The following is a 22,783-nucleotide window of genomic DNA, read 5'->3' on the forward strand; positions in this document are numbered from 1 at the left end:
CTAAGTACTGAAAGGATTAAGATTTTTTTTTAATAGAAGTAATTTACAAATCTGTTTAACTTTCTGGAGCCAGTTGATATATATAAAAAAGTTTTTTTTTCCTGGTCAGTGTTTCCCAACCAGGTTGCCTCCAGCTGTTGCAAAACTACAACTCCCATCATGCCCGGACAGCCAACGGCTGTCCGGGCATGCTGGGAGTTGTAGTTTTGAAAAGCTGGGGGTGCACTGGTCTAGGTAATCCTTGGTGAGCAAATCAGCCTGGACCGATACATTGTAGCAAACAAGTCACAGACGATTCCATAGACTGGATATAATTGTAACAAACCCTCAGCTGTGAGAAGTATTGGGGTTTTTAGTTCCCCCTGTGCCCTAGATTTTTTTTTTTTAAATCCACTTTGACACATTGTACATCCTGCAGCTGTGTGAGCGGGACTAGGCCCAGGATAAGGATTTGGCAGGGTGCAGCCACATTTACAGGGTGGGGGGGGGGGGGGGGGTGACTGTGATGTCACCGGCTCTCCCCACTCAGCAGACATGGGCCGCGCTGTTCTCACACAACTCAGGTTTCACTCCTACCTGTGACTACAGCGAGCGCTTCCCTCCAGATCCGCAGACTCAGCAGAGACCAGACAAACGCCCGGAGATTAACTCATCGCCTGTCACAAACCATTAGGAGCTGCGGAGTCACCTGCACAGAAAGGGGTCTCAATATAAAGGGGAGCTCCACCTGCAGCGAACACTCACAACCAGCATCTGTGCAATGTGACAGGGTTTCTGTGCAATGGATTTCTGATCTCTGTTCTTCTCCAAATCCCCCGCATAGACATAAAGGTAGCAAAACAAGGAGCTGAATGGTCAGTGTTCAGCTTCCTGTACCATAAATTTGTTTACATCACTAGGAATAAACACATTTACCAGGGTTTATGATTTCTGTTCTTCTCCAAATCCCCTGCATAGACATAAAGGTAGCAAAACATGGAGCAAACAAGGAGCTGAACAACCAGTGTTCAGCTTCCTGTAACACAAATTTGTTTACACCACTAGAGATATACTCATTAACCAGGGTCTCTGTACGACTGATTTCTGAGCTCTATTATTCTCCAAATCCTCCGCATAGACATAAAGGTAGCAAAACAAGGAGCAGACTGCTCAGTGTTCAGCTTCCTGTATCATAAAGTTGTTTACATCACTAGGGTTACACGCATTAACCAGGGTTTATGTGCGACAGATTTCTGAGCTCTGTTGTTCTCCAAATCCCGCGCATAGACATAAAGGTAGCAAATCAAGGAGCTGAATGGTCAGTGTTCAGCTTCCTGTACCATTAATTTGTTTACATCACTAGGAATAAACACATTTACCAGGGTTTATGTGCGACGGATTTCTGAGCTCTGTTGTTCCCCACATCCCCCGCATAGACATAAAGGTAGCAAAACATGGAGCAAACAAGGAGCTGAACAACCAGTGTTCAGCTTCCTGTAAAACAAATTTGTTTACACCACTAGGGATATATACATTAACCAGAGTTTCTGTGCAAGGGATTTCTGAGCTCTGTTGTTCTCCAAATCCTCCGCATAGACATAAAGGTAGCAAAACAAGGAGCAGACTGCTCAGTATTCAGCTTCCTGTATCATAAAGTTGTTTACACCACTAGGATTACACGCATTAACCAGGGTTTATGTGCGACGGATTTCTGAGCTCTGTTGTTCTCCAAATCCTCCACATAGACATAAAGGTAGCAAATCAAGGAGCTGAATGGTCAGTGTTCAGCTTCCTGTACCATAAATTTGTTTACATCACTAGGAATATACACATTTACCAGGGTTTATGTGCAACGGATTTCTGAGCTCTGTTGTTCTCCAAATCCCCCACATAGACATAAAGGTACAGAAGTGTGCAAGGAGCAAAAAAGGAACTGAACGGTCAGTGTTCAGCTTCCTGTAACACAAAATTTGTTTACACCACTAGGGATATATACATTAACCAGGGTTTCTGTGCAAGGGATTTCTGATCTCTGCTGTTCTCCAAATCCTCCGCAGATGTAAAGGTAGCAAATCAAGGAGCTGAATGGTCAGTGTTCAGCTTCCTGTAACACAAATTTGTTTACACGACCAGAGATATACACGTTAACCCATTCTCTGCGCTAGACTATCTGGGATAAAAATGTTAACCCATTTTTAGCCCTAGACCACCAGGGATACATAAAAAAAAAAAAAAAAAAAAAAAAAAAAAAAACATTAATGCCATGACTAAGGACCGGGTGTAGGTCCAAAACGCGTCGGCTGTTGTCCTGTCTGAATACTACCCAATAAAGAAAGTAACTGCTTTTACCTGCAACCTTGGGCTGGACCGTCTTTCTTCGTTTGGTGCATACACGTGGTGATGAGACCCGCGCACAGGTGCAGGTGGCGGAGGTGAGCTGTCGGTGGGTCTACTTAGTAAGTGATTAACCCTTTCACTGCCTTATGTTACTAGTAATTTAAACAATAATTCCCTGATTGCTTTAGACCACTAGACATACAGTCATGGACACATTTATTGCCCTAGGCCACCAGCTCCTTAAGTGTCCTAGCCTATGATTGATATACACATTAACCCATTAAATGCCCTAGACAACCAGGGATGCAGACATTAACTCAATAATAGTGTTGAAAGGCATAGGCCATATTCGAATTCGCGAATATATGGGCGAATATTCGTCATATATTCGCGAATATTCGCATATTCGTTATATTCTCGTTTTATTTTCGCATATGCGCAAATTCGCGTATGCGAAAATTAACATATGTGAATATTAGCATATACAACATTAGCATACGCGAAAATTCGCATATGCGAAAATTAGCATATGTTACTTTTCGCATATGCGAATTTCCGCGCGCCAGTCTCACACAGTAGTATTACAGCCTTCTTTACACCACACAAGCTGGAAGCAGAGAGGGATGATCACTGTGATGTGTACTGTGAAGAAAAAAAAACAAATATTCGTAATTACGAATATATAGCGCTATATTCGCGAATATGCGATATTCGCGAATAATATTCGAATTGCGAATATTCGCGAGCAACACTACTCAATAACTATCCTACTCCATGAGTCATTAAAGGAGAACTCTGGTACATTAAATCTTATCCCCTATCCACAGGATAGGAAAAAAAGTGTCTGATGAAAGGGGGGGGGGGGGGGGATTTCCAACTTGGCTCATCTAATGCACAAAGCGGTGGTCGACAAGCCCCCTCCATGTATCTCTATGGGAGAGCAGGAAATACACAAGCTTCAGAACACTGGGGCGTCAGCCCCCCTGATAAGACATGTATCCCTTATCCTGGGGAGAGGCGATAAAATGTCATTTACGTAGTTCCCCTTTAACGCATTGATCTTTTTACTACCTTACACCACCAGGAATGAAAAATAAAAAAATAAATCTCATGATAAAAAAAGAAAAAAAACAACAACAAATCCACTGCTCAAAAAAATAAAGGTAACACTAACACATCCTACATCTGAATGAACTAATAGTATGAAATCCTTTCCTCTTTACATAGCTGAATTCGCTGACAACAAAATCACCAAAAATTATCAATGGAAATGAAATGTATCAACCCCTGGAGGTCTGGATATGGAGTCACACTCAAAATCACAGTGGAAAACCCCACTACAGGCTGATCCAACTTTATGTAATGTCCTTAATACAAGTCCCAATGAGGCTCAGTAGTGTGTGTGGCCTCCACGTGCCCGTATGACCTCCCTACAACGCCTGGGCATGATCCTGATGAGGTGGGGGATGGTCTCTTGAGGGATGTCCTCCCAGACCTGGACTAAAGCATCCGCCAACTCCTGGACAGTCTGTGGTGGATGGAGCGAGACGTCCCAGATGTGCTCAATCGGATTCAGGGGAACGGGCGGCCAGTCCATAGCATCAATGCCTTCTTCTTGTAGGAACTGCTGACACACTCCAGCCACATGAGGTCCAGCATTGTCTTGTATTAGCAGGAACCCAACCGCACCAGCATATGGTCTCACAAGGGGTCTGAGGATCTCATCTCGGGACCTAATGGCAGTCAGGCTACCTCTGGCAAGCAGATGGAGGGCTGTCTGGCCCCCCAAATAAATGCCACCCCACACCATTACTACTGACCCACTGCCAAACCGGTCATGCTGGAGGATGTTGCAGGCAGCAGAACGTTCTCCACGGCGTCTCTAGACTCTGTCACATCTGTCACATGTGCTCAGTGTGAACCTGCTTTCCTCTGTGAAGAGCACAGGGCGCCAGTGGTGAATTTGCAAATCTTGGTGTTCTCTGGCAAATGCCAAACGTCCTGCATGGTGTTGGGCTGTAAGCACAACCCCCACCTGTGGACGTCGGGCCCTCATACCACCCTCATGGAGTCTGTTTCTGACCGTTTGAGTGGACACATGCACATTTGTGGCCTGCTGGAAGTCATTTTGCAGGGCTCTGGCAGTGCTCCTCCTGCTCCTCCTTGCCCATAGGTGGAGGTAGCGGTCCTGCTGCTGGGTTGTTGCCCTCCTACGGCCTCCTCCATGTCTCCTGATGTACTGGCCTATCTCCTGGTAGCGCCTCCATGCTCTGGACACTACGCTGACAGACACAGCAAACCTTCTTGCCACAGCTCGCATTGATGTGCCATCCTGGATGAGCTGCACTATCTGAGCCACTTGTGTGGGTTGTAGACTCCGTCTCATTCTACCACTAGAGTGAAAGCACCGCCAGCATTCAAAAGTGACCAAAACATCAGCCAGGAAGCATAAGAACTGAGAAGTGGTCTGTGGTCACCACCTGCAGAACCACTCCTTTATTGGGGGTGTCTTGCTAATTGCCTATAATTTCCACGTGTTGTCTGTTCCATGTGAAATTGATTGTCAATCAGTGTTCTTCCTGAGTGGACAGTGGGATTTCATACAAGTGTCAGTGACTTGGAGTTACATTGTGGTGTTTAATTGTTCCCTTTATTTAATTTTTGAGCAGTGTATTTGATATTGTCGAAGGCGAAGTTGTCTCCCAACTATTCATATTTCACATTCCTGATTTAATGTGGTCACAGACATAAATACAAAAAAACACACACAAAGAAACCCGTCCTCACCCTAGAAAAATAACAAAAAGTTATAGGGGGCAAAATCATTGCACAGCACAGATTATATTTGCTTTGTATAGTCAACAAAACAAAAATCAGCCAGATTTGGAATTGTGTCACTAGAATATATTTAGAATGGCCTCAGAATTATATGGTAAAAATAAAATTAACATAAAGTAAAATTAAAATGCCTTCATAAAAAGTTGTGGGCAAATGTAAGGCAAAACATCAAAATTGGGGAAAAAAAAGGGTTAAGTTGCAACAAAAACAAAAAAAACGTCCTGTTTTTTCTGTTTTTGTGAACAATTCACTACAGGTTTATACATAATATCTGTGAATTTGTCCATTCGCTCACAGTTTATGTTACTTTGTATTTTGTAAACATGAAATAACTGAAATGAGTAAAACGATTAATGAAATGAAAACAGTCAGAACAGAACGTGACGGGTTCTCTATTGCACGGAACATGACGGGTTCTCTCTCTATTACACAGAACGTGACGGGTTCTCTCTCTATTACACAGAACGTGACGGGTTCTCTCTCTATTACACAGGACGTGACGGGTTCTCTCTCTATTACACAGAACGTGACGGGTTCTCTCTCTATTGCACGGAACATGACGGGTTCTCTCTCTATTACACAGAACGTGAGGGGTTCTCTGTCTATTACACAGAACGTGACGGGTTCTCTGTCTATTACACAGAACGTGACGGGTTCTCTGTCTATTACACAGAACGTGACGGGTTCTCTGTCTATTACACAGAACGTGACGGGTTCTCTGTCTATTACACAGAACGTGACGGGTTCTCTCTCTATTACACAGAACGTGACGGGTTCTCTCTCTATTACACAGAACGTGACGGGTTCTCTCTCTATTACACAGAACGTGACGGGTTCTCTCTCTATTGCACGGAACATGACGGGTTCTCTCTATTACACAGAACGTGACGGGTTCTCTATTGCACGGAACATGACGGGTTCTCTCTCTATTACACAGAACGTGACGGGTTCTCTCTCTATTACACAGAACGTGACGGGTTCTCTCTCTATTACACAGAACGTGACGGGTTCTCTCTCTATTGCACGGAACATGACGGGTTCTCTCTCTATTACACAGAACGTGACGGGTTCTCTATTGCACGGAACATGACGGGTTCTCTCTCTATTACACAGAACGTGACGGGTTCTCTCTCTATTACACAGAACGTGACGGGTTCTCTCTCTATTGCACGGAACATGACAGGTTCTCTCTCTATTACACAGGACATGACGGGTTCTCTCTATTACACAAAACGTGAGGGGTTCTCTCTATTGCACGGAACATGACGGGTTCTCTCTCTATTACACAGAACGTGACGGGTTCTCTCTCTATTACACAGAACGTGAGGGGTTCTCTCTCTATTGCACGGAACATGATGGGTTCTCTCTCTATTACACAGAACGTGACGGGTTCTCTATTGCACGGAACATGACGGGTTCTCTCTCTATTACACAGAACGTGACGGTTTCTCTCTCTATTACACAGAACGTGACAGGTTCTCTCTCTATTACACAGAACGTGACGGGTTCTCTCTCTATTACACAGGACATGACGGGTTCTCTCTATTACACAAAACGTGAGGGGTTCTCTCTCTATTGCACGGAACGTGACGGGTTCTCTCTCTATTACACAGAACGTGATGGGTTCTCTCTCTATTGCACAGAACGTGACGGGTTCTCTCTATTGCACGGAACGTGACGGGTTCTCTCTCTATTACACAGAACGTGACGGGTTCTCTCTCTATTACACAGAACGTGACGGGTTCTCTCTCTATTACACAGAACGTGACGGGTTCTCTCTCTATTGCACAGAACGTGACGGGTTCTCTCTATTGCACAGAACGTGACGGGTTCTCTCTCTATTACACAGAACGTGACGGGTTCTCTCTCTATTACACAGAACGTGACGGGTTCTCTCTCTATTACACAGAACGTGACGGGTTCTCTCTCTATTACACAGAACGTGACGGGTTCTCTCTCTATTACACAGAACGTGACGGGTTCTCTCTCTATTACACAGAACGTGACGGGTTCTCTCTCTATTACACAGAACGTGATGGGTTCTCTCTCTATTACACGGAACATGACGGGTTCTCTCTCTATTGCACGGAACATGACGGGTTCTCTCTATTACACAGAACGTGACGGGTTCTCTATTGCACGGAACATGACGGGTTCTCTCTCTATTACACAGAACGTGACGGGTTCTCTCTCTATTACACAGAACGTGACGGGTTCTCTATTGCACGGAACATGACGGGTTCTCTCTCTATTACACAGAACGTGACGGGTTCTCTCTCTATTACACAGAACGTGACGGGTTCTCTCTCTATTGCACGGAACATGACAGGTTCTCTCTTACACAAAACGTGAGGGGTTCTCTCTCTATTACACAGAACGTGACGGGTTCTCTCTCTATTGCACAGAACGTGACGGGTTCTCTCTATTGCACGGAACGTGACGGGTTCTCTCTCTATTACACAGAACGTGACGGGTTCTCTCTCTATTACACAGAACGTGACGGGTTCTCTCTATTACACAGAACGTGACGGGTTCTCTCTCTATTACACAGGACATGACGGGTTCTCTCTCTATTACACAGGACATGACGGGTTCTCTCACTAATACACAGGACATGACAGGTTCTCTCACTATTACACAGAACATGACGGGTTCTCTCACTAATACACAGGACGTGACGGGTTCTCTCTCTATTACACAGAACGTGACGGGTTCTCTCTCTATTACACAGAACATGACGGGTTCTCTCTATTACACAGAACATGACGGGTTCTCTCTATTACACAGAACATGACGGGTTCTCTCTATTACACAGAACATGACGGGTTCTCTCTCTATTACACATTATATATAATGGTATTATTATTATTACATGACAGGTTCTCTGTCTATTACACAGAACGTGACGGGTTCTCTGTCTATTACACAGAACGTGACGGGTTCTCTCTCTATTACACAGAACGTGACGGGTTCTCTCTCTATTACACAGAACGTGACGGGTTCTCTCTCTATTACACAGAACGTGATGGGTTCTCTCTCTATTACACAGAACGTGACGGGTTCTCTCTCTATTACACAGAACGTGACGGGTTCTCTCTCTATTACACAGAACGTGACGGGTTCTCTCTCTATTACACAGAACATGACGGGTTCTCTCTCTATTACACAGAACATGACGGGTTCTCTCACTATTACACAGAACATGACGGGTTCTCTCACTATTACACAGAACATGACGGGTTCTCTCTCTATTACACATTATATATAATGGTATTATTATTATTATTACATGACAGGTTCTCTCTCTATTAAACATAATAAACAGTGGGGCAAAAAAGTATTTAGTCAGCCACCAATTGTGTCTGACTAAATACATAAAATCCATAAAAAATCCGTAAATCCAAAAAAATCCATAAAATCACATTGTCTGATTATTAAATAATTTATTTGCAAATTATGGTGGAAAATAAGTATTTGGTCACCTACAAACAAGAAGATTTCTGTCTCTCACAGACCTGTAACTTCTTCTTTAAGAGTCTCCTCTGTCCTCCACTCATTACCTGTATTAATGGCTCCTGTTTGAACTTGTTATCAGTATAAAAGACACCTGTCTACAACCTCAAACAGTCACACTCCAAACTCCACTATGGCCAAGACCAAAGAGCTGTCGAAGGACACCAGAAACAAAATTGTAGACCTGCACCAGGCTGGGAAGACTGAATCTGCAATAGGCAAGCAGCTTGGTGTGAAGAAATCAACTGTGGGAGCAATTATTAGAAAATGGAAGACATACAAGACCACTGATAATCTCCCCCGATCTGGGGCTCCACAAAAGATCTCACCCCGTGGTGCCAAAATGATCACAAAACGGTGAGCAAAAATCCCAGAACCACACGGGGGACCTAGTGAATGACCTGCAGAGAGCTGAGACCAAAGTAACAAAGGCTACCATCGGTAACACACTACACCGCCAGGGACTCAAATCATGCATTGCCAGACATGTTCCTCTGCTTAAGCCAGTACATGTCGGGGCCCGTCTGAAGTTTGCTAGAGAGCATTTGGATGATCCAGAAGAGTATTGGGAGAATGTCATATGGTCAGATGAAACCAAAGTTAAACTTTTTGGTAAAAACTCAACTTGTCGTGTTTGGAGGAGAAAGAATGCTGAGATGCTTCCAAAGAACATCATACCTACTGTGAAGCATGGGGGTGGAAACATCATGCGTTGGGGCTGTTTTTCTGCTAAGGGTCCAGGACAACTGATTTGTGTAAAGGAAAGAATGAATGGGGCCATGTATTGTGAGATTTTGAGTGAAAACCTCCTTCCATCAGCAAGGGCATTGAAGATGAAACGTGGCTGGGTCTTTCAGCATGACAATGATCCCAAACACACCGCCCAGGCAATGAAGGAGTGGCTTCGTAAGAAGCATTTCAAAGGTCCTGGAGTGGCCTAGCCAGTCTCCAGATCTCAACCCCATAGAAAACCTTTGGCTGGAGTTGAAAGTCCGTGTTGCACAGCGACAGCCCCAAAACATCACTGCTCTAGAGGAGATCTGCATGGAGGAATGGACCAAAATAGTAGCAACAGTGTGTGAAAACGTTGTGAAGACAGAAAACATGTGACCTCTGTCATTGCCAAAAAAGGGGATATAACAAAGTATTGAGATGAGGTTTTGTTATTGACCAAATACATATTTTCCACCAGAATTTGCAAATAAATTATTTAAAAACAGACAATGTGAGTTGACTTTCTGGCAGATGCCCCCAGTGTCTGCACGCAGTACTACACCCCTCAGCCTGAGCTCCTGTGCTGTGTGGATGGAGTTCTGCTGCAGAAGGAGCTGGAGAAAAGAAGCTGAGCCTGGAGACATCATCCCCCACCAGTACATGCTGAACCCTGGAAGCTGCAGGCAGAAGAGTGTTCCTGGAGGAATAGAGGGGCTGCAGACAGGGGCAAAAGACAGGGCGGAGGCAGATAGGATATAGAGAAGGGGCTCAGATCAGATAGGATATAGAGAAGGGGGTCAGATCAGATAGGATATAGAGAAGGGGCTCAGATCAGATAGGATATAGAGAAGGGGATCAGATCAGATAGGATATAGAGAAGGGGCTCAGATCAGATAGGATATAGAGAAGGGGCTCAGATAGGATATAGAGAAGGGGCTCAGATCAGATAGGATATAGAGAAGGGCCTCAGATAGGATATAGAGAAGGGGCTCAGATCAGATAGGATATAGAGAAGGGGCTCAGGGCAGATAGGATATAGAGAAGGGGCTCAGAGCAGATAGGATATAGAGAAGGGGCTCAGAGCAGATAGGATATAGAGAAGGGGCTCAGAGCAGATAGGATATAGAGAAGGGGCTCAGAGCAGAAAGGATATAGAGAAGGGGCTCAGATCAGATAGGATATAGAGAAGGGGCTCAGATCAGATAGGATATAGAGAAGGGGATCAGATCAGATAGGATATAGAGAAGGGGATCAGATCAGTTAGGATATAGAGAAGGGGATCAGATAGGATATAGAGAAGGGGATCAGATAGGATATAGAGAAGGGGCTGAGATCAGATAGGATATAGAGAAGGGGCTGAGATCAGATAGGATATAGAGAAGGGGCTGAGATCAGATAGGATATAGAGAAGGGGCTGAGATCAGATAGGATATAGAGAAGGGGCTGAGATCAGATAGGATATAGAGAAGGGGCTGAGATCAGATAGGATATAGAGAAGGGGCTGAGATCAGATAGGATATAGAGAAGGGGCTGAGATCAGATAGGATATAGAGAAGGGGCTGAGATCAGATAGGATATAGAGAAGGGGCTGAGATCAGATAGGATATAGAGAAGGGGCTGAGATCAGATAGGATATAGAGAAGGGGCTGAGATCAGATAGGATATAGAGAAGGGGCTGAGATCAGATAGGATATAGAGAAGGGGCTGAGATCAGATAGGATATAGAGAAGGGGCTCAGATCAGATAGGATATAGAGAAGGGGCTCAGATCAGATAGGATATAGAGAAGGGGCTGAGATCAGATAGGATATAGAGAAGGGGCTCAGATCAGATAGGATATAGAGAAGGGGCTCAGATCAGATAGGATATAGAGAAGGGGCTCAGATCAGATAGGATATAGAGAAGGGGCTCAGATCAGATAGGATATAGAGAAGGGGCTCAGATCAGATAGGATATAGAGAAGGGGCTCAGAGCAGATAGGATATAGAGAAGGGGCTCAGAGCAGATAGGATATAGAGAAGGGGCTCAGATCAGATAGGATATAGAGAAGGGGCTCAGAGCAGATAGGATATAGAGAAGGGGCTCAGATCAGATAGGATATAGAGAAGGGGCTCAGAGCAGATAGGATATAGAGAAGGGGCTCAGATCAGATAGGATATAGAGAAGGGGCTCAGAGCAGATAGGATATAGAGAAGGGGCTCAGATCAGATAGGATATAGAGAAGGGGCTCAGAGCAGATAGGATATAGAGAAGGGGCTCAGATCAGATAGGACATAGAGAAGGGGATCAGATCAGATAGGATATAGAGAAGGGGCTCAGAGCAGATAGGATATAGAGAAGGGGCTCAGATCAGATAGGATATAGAGAAGGGGCTCAGTGCATGTAGGATATAGAGAAGGGGCTCAGGGCAGATAGGATATAGAGAAGGGGCTCAGAGCAGATAGGATATAGAGAAGGGGCTCAGATCAGATAGGATATAGAGAAGGGGCTCAGGGCAGATAGGATATAGAGAAGGGGCTCAGGGCAGATAGGATATAGAGAAGGGGCTCAGAGCAGATAGGATATAGAGAAGGGGCTCAGATCAGATAGGATATAGAGAAGGGGCTCAGATCAGATAGGATATAGAGAAGGGGCTCAGATCAGATAGGATATAGAGAAGGGGATCAGATCAGATAGGATATAGAGAAGGGGCTCAGATCAGATAGGATATAGAGAAGGGGCTCAGATCAGATAGGATATAGAGAAGGGGCTCAGGGCAGATAGGATATAGAGAAGGGGCTCAGGGCAGATAGGATATAGAGAAGGGGCTCAGAGCAGATAGGATATAGAGAAGGGGCTCAGGGCAGATAGGATATAGAGAAGGGGCTCAGGGCAGATAGGATATAGAGAAGGGGCTCAGGGCAGATAGGATATAGAGAAGGGGCTCAGAGCAGATAGGATATAGAGAAGGGGCTCAGAGCAGATAGGATATAGAGAAGGGGCTCAGATCAGATAGGATATAGAGAAGGGGCTCAGATCAGATAGGATATAGAGAAGGGGCTCAGATCAGATAGGATATAGAGAAGGGGCTCAGATCAGATAGGATATAGAGAAGGGGCTCAGATCAGATAGGATATAGAGAAGGGGCTCAGATCAGATAGGATATAGAGAAGGGGCTCAGATTAGATAGGATATAGAGAAGGGGCTCAGATTAGATAGGATATAGAGAAGGGGCTCAGATCAGATAGGATATAGAGAAGGGGCTCAGATCAGATAGGATATAGAGAAGGGGCTCAGATCAGATAGGATATAGAGAAGGGGCTCAGATCAGATAGGATATAGAGAAGGGGCTCAGATCAGATAGGATATAGAGAAGGGGCTCAGATCAGATAGGATATAGAGAAGGGGCTCAGATCAGATAGGATATAGAGAAGGGGCTCAGATCAGATAGGATATAGAGAAGGGGCTCAGTGCATATAGGATATAGAGAAGGGGCTCAGATCAGATAGGATATAGAGAAGGGGCTCAGATCAGATAGGATATAGAGAAGGGGCTCAGATCAGATAGGATATAGAGAAGGGGCTCAGATCAGATAGGATATAGAGAAGGGGCTCAGTGCATATAGGATATAGAGAAGGGGCTCAGATCAGATAGGATATAGAGAAGGGGCTCAGTGCATATAGGATATAGAGAAGGGGCTCAGATCAGATAGGATATAGAGAAGGGGCTCAGGGCAGATAGGATATAGAGAAGGGGCTCAGATAGGATATAGAGAAGGGGCTCAGATCAGATAGGATATAGAGAAGGGGCTCAGATCAGATAGGATATAGAGAAGGGGCTCAGATCAGATAGGATAGGATATAGAGAAGGGGCTCAGATCAGATAGGATTTAGAGAAGGGGCTCAGATCAGATAGGATATAGAGAAGGGGCTCAGATCAGATAGGATATAGAGAAGGGGCTCAGATCAGATAGGATATAGAGAAGGGGCTCAGATCAGATAGGATATAGAGAAGGGGCTCAGATCAGATAGGATATAGAGAAGGGGCTCAGATAGGATATAGAGAAGGGGCTCAGATCAGATAGGATATAGAGAAGGGGCTCAGATCAGATAGGATATAGAGAAGGGGCTCAGATCAGATAGGATATAGAGAAGGGGCTCAGATCAGATAGGATATAGAGAAGGGGCTCAGAGCAGATAGGATATAGAGAAGGGGCTCAGATCAGATAGGATATAGAGAAGGGGGATCAGTTTAGGGGGGGGGGGCTGTGCTCTGGGGATGATGCTGGAGGATTGAGCTCAGTTACATTACAGCTGTAGAGATCCTACTAGAAGAAGCTGATCTATAGGTCTGGTATACAAGGTCACTGTGCTGGTATATAGGGTCATACAGCCTGTAGTTGGTTTATGGGGTCAGTATAGTGTTGTATAGGGACATGTATAGTGGTCTGTGTAGTGTTATATATCAGTGTATATATAGGGGGTCTGCTTAGTGTAATATCAGGAGATCAGTATAGGGGGTCTTTGTAGTATTATATATGAGTGTATATATAGGGGTCTTTGTAGTGTTATATTTGAGTGTATATATATAGGGGGTCTTTGTAGTATATATGAGTGTGTATATATAGGGGGTCTTTGTAGTATACATGAGTGTATATATAGGGGGTACTTGTAGTATTATATATGAGTGTATATATAGGGGTCTTTGTAGTGTTATATTTGAGTGTATATATATAGGGGGTACTTGTAGTAGTATATATGAGTGTATATATAGGGGGTCTTTGTAGTATACATGAGTGTGTATATATAGGGGGTACTTGTAGTATTATATATGAGTGTATATATAGGGGTCTTTGTAGTGTTATATTTGAGTGTATATATATAGGGGGTACTTGTAGCAGTATATATGAGTGTATGTATATGGGGTCTTGGTGTATACAGGAGTCCCAGTAGTTCCTGTCAGGACTCTGTACACACCAGGCGCTGTCATAGATCTCAGTGTTATACAGAGCAGCATTGTAGAGAGAGATACAGAGCAGAGTGTGCGGGGTCCGGGACATTGAGGGTCACTCGTCTTCCTTTTGGAGGTCTTCAGCCCTTGTTGACGGAGAGGACACCAGGACCTGAGGACTGGAGACCCCTGGATACTTTACACTCCTCACCTCTCAGCCCCGGCTCCAACAGGTGAGTGCTCAACCATTTCTCTTCATTTACAACCACTGGGAACTTATGTAGCAGAGCTGACTATGTCAGATCACTTATAGTGTATCAGGGTTACCTGCAGTCCTATGTAACACCACAGATAACAGTGATAACTCTCTGAGTACAGATAATGTATAGATAAGACCTGCAGTCCCATGTAACACCACAGATAACAGTGATAACTCTGAGTACAGATAATGTATAGATGTGACCTGCAGTCCTATGTAACACCACAGATAACACAGTGATATCTCTCTGAGTACAGATAATGTATAGATGTGACCTGCAGTCCTATGTAACACCACAGATAACACAGTGATGTCTCTCTGAGTACAGATAATGTATAGATGTGACCTGCAGTCCTATGTAACACCACAGATAACAGTGATAACTCTCTGAGTACAGATAATGTATAGATGTCACCTGCAGTCCTATGTAACACCACAGATAACAGTGATAACTCTCTGAGTACAGATAATGTATAGATAAGACCTGCAGTCCCATGTAACACCACAGATAACAGTGATAACTCTGAGTACAGATAATGTATAGATGTGACCTGCAGTCCTATGTAACACCACAGATAACACAGTGATGTCTCTCTGAGTACAGATAATGTATAGATGTGACCTGCAGTCCTATGTAACACCACAGATAACAGTGATAACTCTCTGAGTACAGATAATGTATAGATGTGACCTGCAGTCCTATGTAACACCACAGATAACAGTGATAACTCTCTGAGTACAGATAATGTATAGATGTGACCTGCAGTCCTATGTAACACCACAGATAACAGTGATAACCCTCTGAGTACAGATAATGTATAGATGTGACCTGCAGTCCTATGTAACACCACAGATAACACAGTGATATCTCTCTGAGTACAGATAATGTATAGATGTGACCTGCAGTCCTATGTAACACCACAGATAACAGTGATAACTCTCTGAGTACACATAATGTATAGATGTGACCTGCAGTCCTATGTAACACCACAGATAACACAGTGATAACTCTCTGAGTACAGATAATGTATAGATGTGACCTGCAGTCCTATGTAACACCACAGATAACAGTGATAACTCTCTGAGTACAGATAATGTATAGATGTGACCTGCAGTCCTATGTAACACCACAGATAACACAATGATAACTCTGAGTACAGATAATGTATAGATGTGACCTGCAGTCCTATGTAACACCACAGATAACAGTGATAACTCTCTGAGTACAGATAATGTATAGATGTGACCTGCAGTCCTATGTAACACCACAGATAACAGTGATAAGTCTCTGAGTACAGATAATGTATAGATGTGACCTGCAGTCCTATGTAACACCACAGATAACACAGTGATAACTCTCTGAGTACAGATAATGTAGGACCTGCAGTCCTATGTAACACCACAGATAACAGTGATAACTCTCTGAGTACAGATAATGTATAGATGTGACCTGCAGTCCTATGTAACACCACAGATAACAGTGATAGCTCTCTGAGTACAGATAATGTATAGATGTGACCTGCAGTCCTATGTAACATCACAGATAACACAGTGATAACTCTCTGAGTACAGATAATGTATAGATGTGACCTGCAGTCCTATGTAACACCACAGATAACACAGTGATAACTCTCTGAGTACAGATAATGTATAGATGTGTCCTGCAGTCCTATGTAACACCACAGATAACACAGTGATAACTCTCTGAGTACAGATAATGTATAGATGTGACCTGCAGTCCTATGTAACACCACAGATAACACAGTGATGTCTCTCTGAGTACAGATAATGTATAGATGTGACCTGCAGTCCTATGTAACACCACAGATAACAGTGATATCTCTCTGAGTACAGATAATGTATAGATGTGACCTGCAGTCCTATGTAACACCACAGATAACAGTGATAACTCTCTGAGTACAGATAATGTATAGATGTGACCTGCAGTCCTATGTAACACCACAGATAACACAGTGATAACTCTCTGAGTACAGATAATGTATAGATGTGACCTGCAGTCCTATGTAACACCACAGATAACATAGTGATAACTCTCTGAGTACAGATAATGTAGTAGATGTGACCTGCAGTCCTATGTAACACCAGAAATAACACAGTGATAACTCTCTGAGTACAGATAATGTATAGATGTGACCTGCAGTCCTATGTAACACCACAGATAACAGTGATAACTCTCTGAGTACAGATAATGTATAGATGTCACCTGCAGTCCTATGTAACACCACAGATAACACAGTGATAACTCTCTGAGTACAGATAATGTAGTAGATGTCACCTGCAGTCCTATGTAACACCATATATAACACAGTGATAACTCTGAGTACAGATAATGTATAGATGTGACCTGCAGTCCTATGTAACACCACAGATAACACAGTGATAACTCTCTGAGTACAGATAATGTATAGATGTCACCTGCAGTCCTATGTAACACCATATATAACACAGTGATAACTCTGAGTACAGATAATGTAGTAGATGTCACCTGCAGTCCTATGTAACACCACAGATAACAGTGATAACTCTCTGAGTACAGATAATGTATAGATGTCACCTGCAGTCCTATGTAACACCACAGATAACACAGTGATAACTCTCTGAGTACAGATAATGTAGTAGATGTCACCTGCAGTCCTATGTAACACCATATATAACACAGTGATAACTCTCTGAGTACAGATAATGTAGTAGATGTCACCTGCAGTCCTATGTAACACCATATATAACACAGGCTGATATCACGGAGAAGCGTCTGTGCTCTGTATACTCCACATAATTACTTATGGATATTTTGATGCATTATTAATTCTGCCGCTTCAGAGCTGCGCTCAAGATGAACACAGCATCAAGAACAGAAATAATAGTTTTATCCTGTAACCCCTTACCTGCCGTGTATCCCACTGAGATTTGGGGCTCTGTCTGGCAGGGTCTGCTGGGATATGTAGTCCTTGCAGACAGCAGCCTATACCTCTGCTTCCTTGACCCTACATTGGGGTTCTGTCTGACAGGGGTCTTACATGGGGGTTCTGCTGCTTGCTGGACCCTATATTGGGGTTCTGTCTGACAGGGGTCTTACATGGGGGTTCTGCTGCTTCCTTGACCCTATATTGGGGTTCTGTCTGACAGGGGTTTTACATTGGGGTTCTGCTGGTTTCTTGACCCTATTTTGGGGTTCTGTCTGACAGGGGTCTTACATGGGGGTTCTGGTGCTTCCTTGACCCTATATTGGGGTTCTGTCTGACAGGGGTCTTACATGGGGGTTCTGCTACTTCCTTGACCCTATATTGGGGTTCTGTCTGACAGGGGTCTTACATGGGGGTTCTGGTGCTTCCTTGACCCTATATTGGGGTTCTGTCTGACAGGGGTCTTACATGGGGGTTCTGCTACTTCCTTGACCCTATATTGGGGTTCTGTCTGACAGGGGTCTTACATGGGGGTTCTGGTGCTTCCTTGACCCTATATTGGGGTTCTGTCTGACAGGGGTTTTACATTGGGGTTCTGCTGCTTCCTTGACCCTATATTGGGATTCTGTCTGACAGGGGTCTTACATGGGGGTTCTGCTGCTTCCTTGACCCTATATTGGGGTTCTGTCTGACAGGGGTCTTACATGGGGGTTCTGCTGCTTCCTTGACCCTATATTGGGGTTCTGTCTGACAGGGGTCTTACATTGGGTTTCTGCTGCTTTCTTGACCCTATATTGGGGTTCTGTCTGACAGGGGTCTTACATGGGGGTTCTGCTGCTTCCTTGACCCTATATTGGGGTTCTGTCTGACAGGGGTCTTACATGGGGGTTCTGCTGCTTCCTTGACCCTATATTGGGGTTCTGTCTGACAGGGGTCTTACATGGGGGTTCTGGTGCTTCCTTGACCCTATATTAGGATTCTGTCTGACAGGGGTCTTACATGGGGGTTCTGCTGCTTCCTTGACCCTATATTGGGGTTCTGTCTGACAGGGGTCTTACATGGGGGTTCTGCTGCTTCCTTGACCCTATATTGGGGTTCTGTCTGACAGGGGTCTTACATGGGGGTTCTGCTGCTTCCTTGACCCTATATTGGGGTTCTGTCTGACAGGGGTCTTACATGGGGGTTCTGCTGCTTCCTTGACCCTATATTGGGGTTCTGTCTGACAGGGGTCTTACATGGGGGTTCTGGTGCTTCCTTGACCCTATATTAGGGTTCTGTCTGACAGGGGTCTTACATGGGGGTTCTGCTGCTTCCTTGACCCTATATTGGGGTTCTGTCTGACAGGGGTCTTACATTGGGGTTCTGCTGCTTCCTTGACCCTATATTGGGGTTCTTTGTAGTCACACGGTGTCCGGTCACGAGGTTCAGTGCTCGGTTCTCATCTAATCATTAATTTGGATTTTTTGTATACTATAGGGCCGGCTGAGGGGATAGGGACAGGATCAGAGGTAACATTACAGTGATCAGCAGCCCCATGTGGGGGAGGGTTGAATAATTCATGAGTCTGGCACCTCAAGGGTTAATCATTAGGATTTAACTTCCTCGCTTTGCCCAGAAAATTTCCAGGTCAGAAGTTTCCGCCTCAATCTATAACAGTGTTTCCCAACCTAGGTGCCTCCAGCTGTTGCTAAACTACAACTGCCAGCATGCCCAGACAGCCAAAGGCATGCTGAGAGTTGTAGTTCTGCAATGCGTGTAGGCGAACAGGTTGGAAGACAATGATCGATAAGCTGGATGAGGGCGACTGGTCAGACAGGAAATCATCCGAACAAGTGGTGGCGGAGCGCTCTGTCCATTGGCTGAGAGGGCATTTGTTTGGATACGTTATCAGGCTATGCTCACACACAGTAGGGGAGATTCATCAAAACCTGAGAAGAGGAAAACTTGACCAGTTGCCCATAGCAACCAATCAGATCGCTTCTTTAATTTTTAACAAGGCCTCTGCAAAATGAAAGAAGCAATCTGATTGGTTGCTATGGGCAACTGGGCAATTTTTCCTCAGCACAGGTATTGATAAATCTCCCCCAGTATTCCTAACACCAGTCCTACTAAGGCTGACCTTACTAAGGCCGACCCTACTAAGGCCGACCCTACTAAGGCCGACCCTACTAGGGCCGACCCTACTAGGGCCGACCCTACTAAGGCCGACCCTACTAAGGCCGACCCTACTAAGGCCGACCCTACTAAGGCCGACCCTACTAAGGCCGACCCTACTAAGGCCGACCCTACTAAGGCCGACCCTACTAAGGCCGACCCTACTAAGGCCGACCCTACTAAGGCCGACCCTACTAAGGCCGACCCTACTAACGCCGACCCTACTAACGCCGACCTTACTAACGCCGACCTTACTAACGCCGACCTTACTAACGCCGACCATACTAACGCCGACCATACTAACGCCGACCATACTAACGCTGACCATACTAACACTGACCATACTAACACTGACCATACTAACACTGACTGTCACGGTCCAGTCAGATGGCAGGAGGTGGATCCACTGGACCAGAGGAGAGATGGCGTGGGCCTTACCAGGGAAACAGAGTCTAAGAGATTACTGGTTTTCACCAGAGACCGCCGCAAAGCGGGATGGTCTTGCTGCGGCGGTAATCCCCAGGTCGTTCCACCCAGTAGCGACTCAACTCCTCTGGTTGCTGAGATAGACGCGGTACAGGAGGGATAGGCAGAAGCGTAGTCAGACGTAGCAATGGTCAGGGCAGACAGCACAGGTTCTAAGGCGGTAGTCACGGGCAACGGGCTGGCAACAGGCAGGGTAACACTGGAACAACAGGGACTGCTTGCACAAGGCACAAAGATCCAGCAGGAGGCTGTGGGAGGAGAAGGTATTTATATGTAGTGCACAGGTGACTGCCTAATTAAGTCCAACCAGCACTGCCTCTCACAAACCTTAACCCTTAATAACCACTTTGGGCCAGGCACCAATCACTGGTGCACTGGCCCTTTAAATCTAAGAGTCCTGGCGCGCGTGCGCCCTAGAGAGTGGGGATGCACACACCGAGACGCCGGAGCGCTGCCTGGGGACACACGCTGTGAGCGCTCCGAGGCCAGCAGGGGGCCCGGAGTGCTCAGCGTAACAATCCCCCCCCCCCTTTGGTCTCCCCCTCTTTTTGGTACTGGAGAACTTCAGGATGAGCAGCCCTCCCAGTCGACCAGAAATAATTTTCTTCCTCTAACCACTTTGGAAGCCAAAATCTCCTTGACGGAGAAGACATCAGATGTGCCAGCCACAGGAGTGGGAGTGGTGATTTTAGGGGAGAAGCGGTTAAAGATGGCAGGGTTAAGGAGGGAGACGTGGAACGAATTAGGGATCCTAAGGGAGGAAGGGAGATGGAGCTGATAAGCCACAGGATTTATTCTCTTCTTAATCTTGTAGGGTCCCAAGTAGTGAGGACCCAGTTTGTAGCTAGGGACCCTAAAACGAACGTACTTGGCTGAGAGCCACACTCTGTCTCCAGAGGAAAAAACCGGAGGAGCTCTGCGTTTTTTTTATCCGCTTGGGACTTCATGCGGGCAGAGGCTTGTAAAAGGGCAGTACGAGTCTCACGCCAAATGGTGGAAAAGTCCTGGATGAGCTCATGTACTGCGGGAACTGCTGTGGAGGTAGACAAGGGCAGAGGAGGTAGAGGATGACGTCTGTAGACCACAAAGAATGGAGATTTATTGGAAGCGCTGGAATTCTTGTAATTGTAAGAGAACTCTGCCCACGGAAGGAGATCTGACCAGTTGTCGTGGCGAGAAGAAACAAAGTGTCGGAGATAATCTCCCAGGACTTGATTCACTCGTTCTACTTGACCGTCTGTTTGGGGGTGGTGAGAGGAAGAGAAATCTAATTTCACTTTGAGCTGACCGCAAAGAGCCCTCCAGAATTTGGAAACAAACTGCACACCTCGATCAGAAACAATATGCGTGGGTAAACCATGCAGACGGAAAATGTGCTTGAAGAATTGCTTAGCCAGTAGTGGCACAGAGGACAGCCCAGGTAGTGGTACGAAGTGTGCCATCTTGGAAAAACGGTCCACTACCACCCAAATGACAGTCATGCCAAGGGAAGGAGGAAGGTCGGTCACGAAATCCATGGCGATGTGGGACCATGGGGTCTCCGGAACAGGGAGAGGTAAGAGCAATCCAGCTGGTTTCTGGCGAGGCGACTTGTCCCGTGCGCAGACCGCACAAGCTTGGACGTAGTCCGAGACATCCCTCTCCACGGAAGGCCACCAATATCTTTGGGTGATTAGCTGGAGTGTCTTCAGGGCTCCTGGGTGACCTGCAAACAAGGAAGCATGACCCCACTTGAGGATTTGAAGGCGGTGACGAGGAGGCACATAGGACTTGCCAGGAGGAAGAGAGCGTAGGTCCACAGGAGCAAAGGCAATCAATCGCTCGGGTGGAATAATATGCTGGGGAGTAGTCTCGTTACCCATCGTCACCATGTTCTTGCTTGCCGGACGGAAATGGATCACAAAATTGAAGCGAGCAAAGAACAGGGACCAACGAGCCTGGCGTGGATTGAGCCTCTGTGCGGACTGACGATAGGAAAGATTTTTGTGGTCCGTATACATGGACACCAGATGGATCCCTCAAGAAGATGTCTCCACTCCTCAAGAGACAATTTGATGGCCAGCAACTCCCTGTTACCAATCAAGTAGTTTCTCTCGGCTGGGGTGAAGGTCTTGGAGAAAAAGCCACAAGTTAGGGTCCTGCCTCTAGGTGACTTCTGGGTGAGCACGGCTCCGGCACCCACGGAGGAGGCATCCACTTTCAGAGAAAAAGGCTTAGTGGGGTCCGGTCTGGAAAGTACAGGTGCGGTGGCAAAAGCGGCTTTCAAGGACTGGAAGGCTTCTTCTGCTTGAGGAGGCCCCGATTTGGGATTAGCACCTTTCTTGGTCAAGGCCACTATGGGAGAGACCAGGGTGGAGAAATGAGGGAGGAATTGCCTATAATAGTTGGCAAATCCCAAAAACCTTTGGATGGCGCGAAGTCCAGAGGGGCGTGGCCAGTCCAGAACTGTGGAGAGCTTAGCCGGATCCATCTGTAAACCTTGGGCGGAAATTATGTACCCCAAAAAGGGCAGACTGGGCCGCTCGAACAGGCACTTCTCGATTTTTGCGTAGAGGCGGTTTCTTCGAAGGCGTGAAAGGACTTGGCGTACATGTTCCCGGTGTTGCTCAAGGTTTGAGGAGAAAATGAGAATGTCATCAAGGTAAACGACC

General features: G+C 45.6%; 2 protein-coding genes across 4 annotated transcripts in view; one reads left to right on the forward strand and one right to left on the reverse strand.

Annotated features, from left to right (window-relative positions):
• LOC130357300 (uncharacterized) overlaps positions 1–22,783 on the reverse strand; it is a 55,820-nt gene that overhangs the window by 16,500 nt on the left and 16,537 nt on the right. The window lies entirely within an intron of this gene.
• Positions 14,174–22,783, forward strand: part of CASR (calcium sensing receptor) — a 262,212-nt gene continuing 253,602 nt past the window's right edge. The window contains exon 1 of the mRNA XM_056559968.1: positions 14,174–14,542. The gene's annotated coding sequence lies outside the window, so the exon portion shown is untranslated. The remainder of the gene's footprint in view (positions 14,543–22,783) is intronic.

This window comes from Hyla sarda, chromosome 2, assembly GCF_029499605.1.
Source record: "Hyla sarda isolate aHylSar1 chromosome 2, aHylSar1.hap1, whole genome shotgun sequence".
NCBI lineage: Eukaryota > Metazoa > Chordata > Amphibia > Anura > Hylidae > Hyla > Hyla sarda.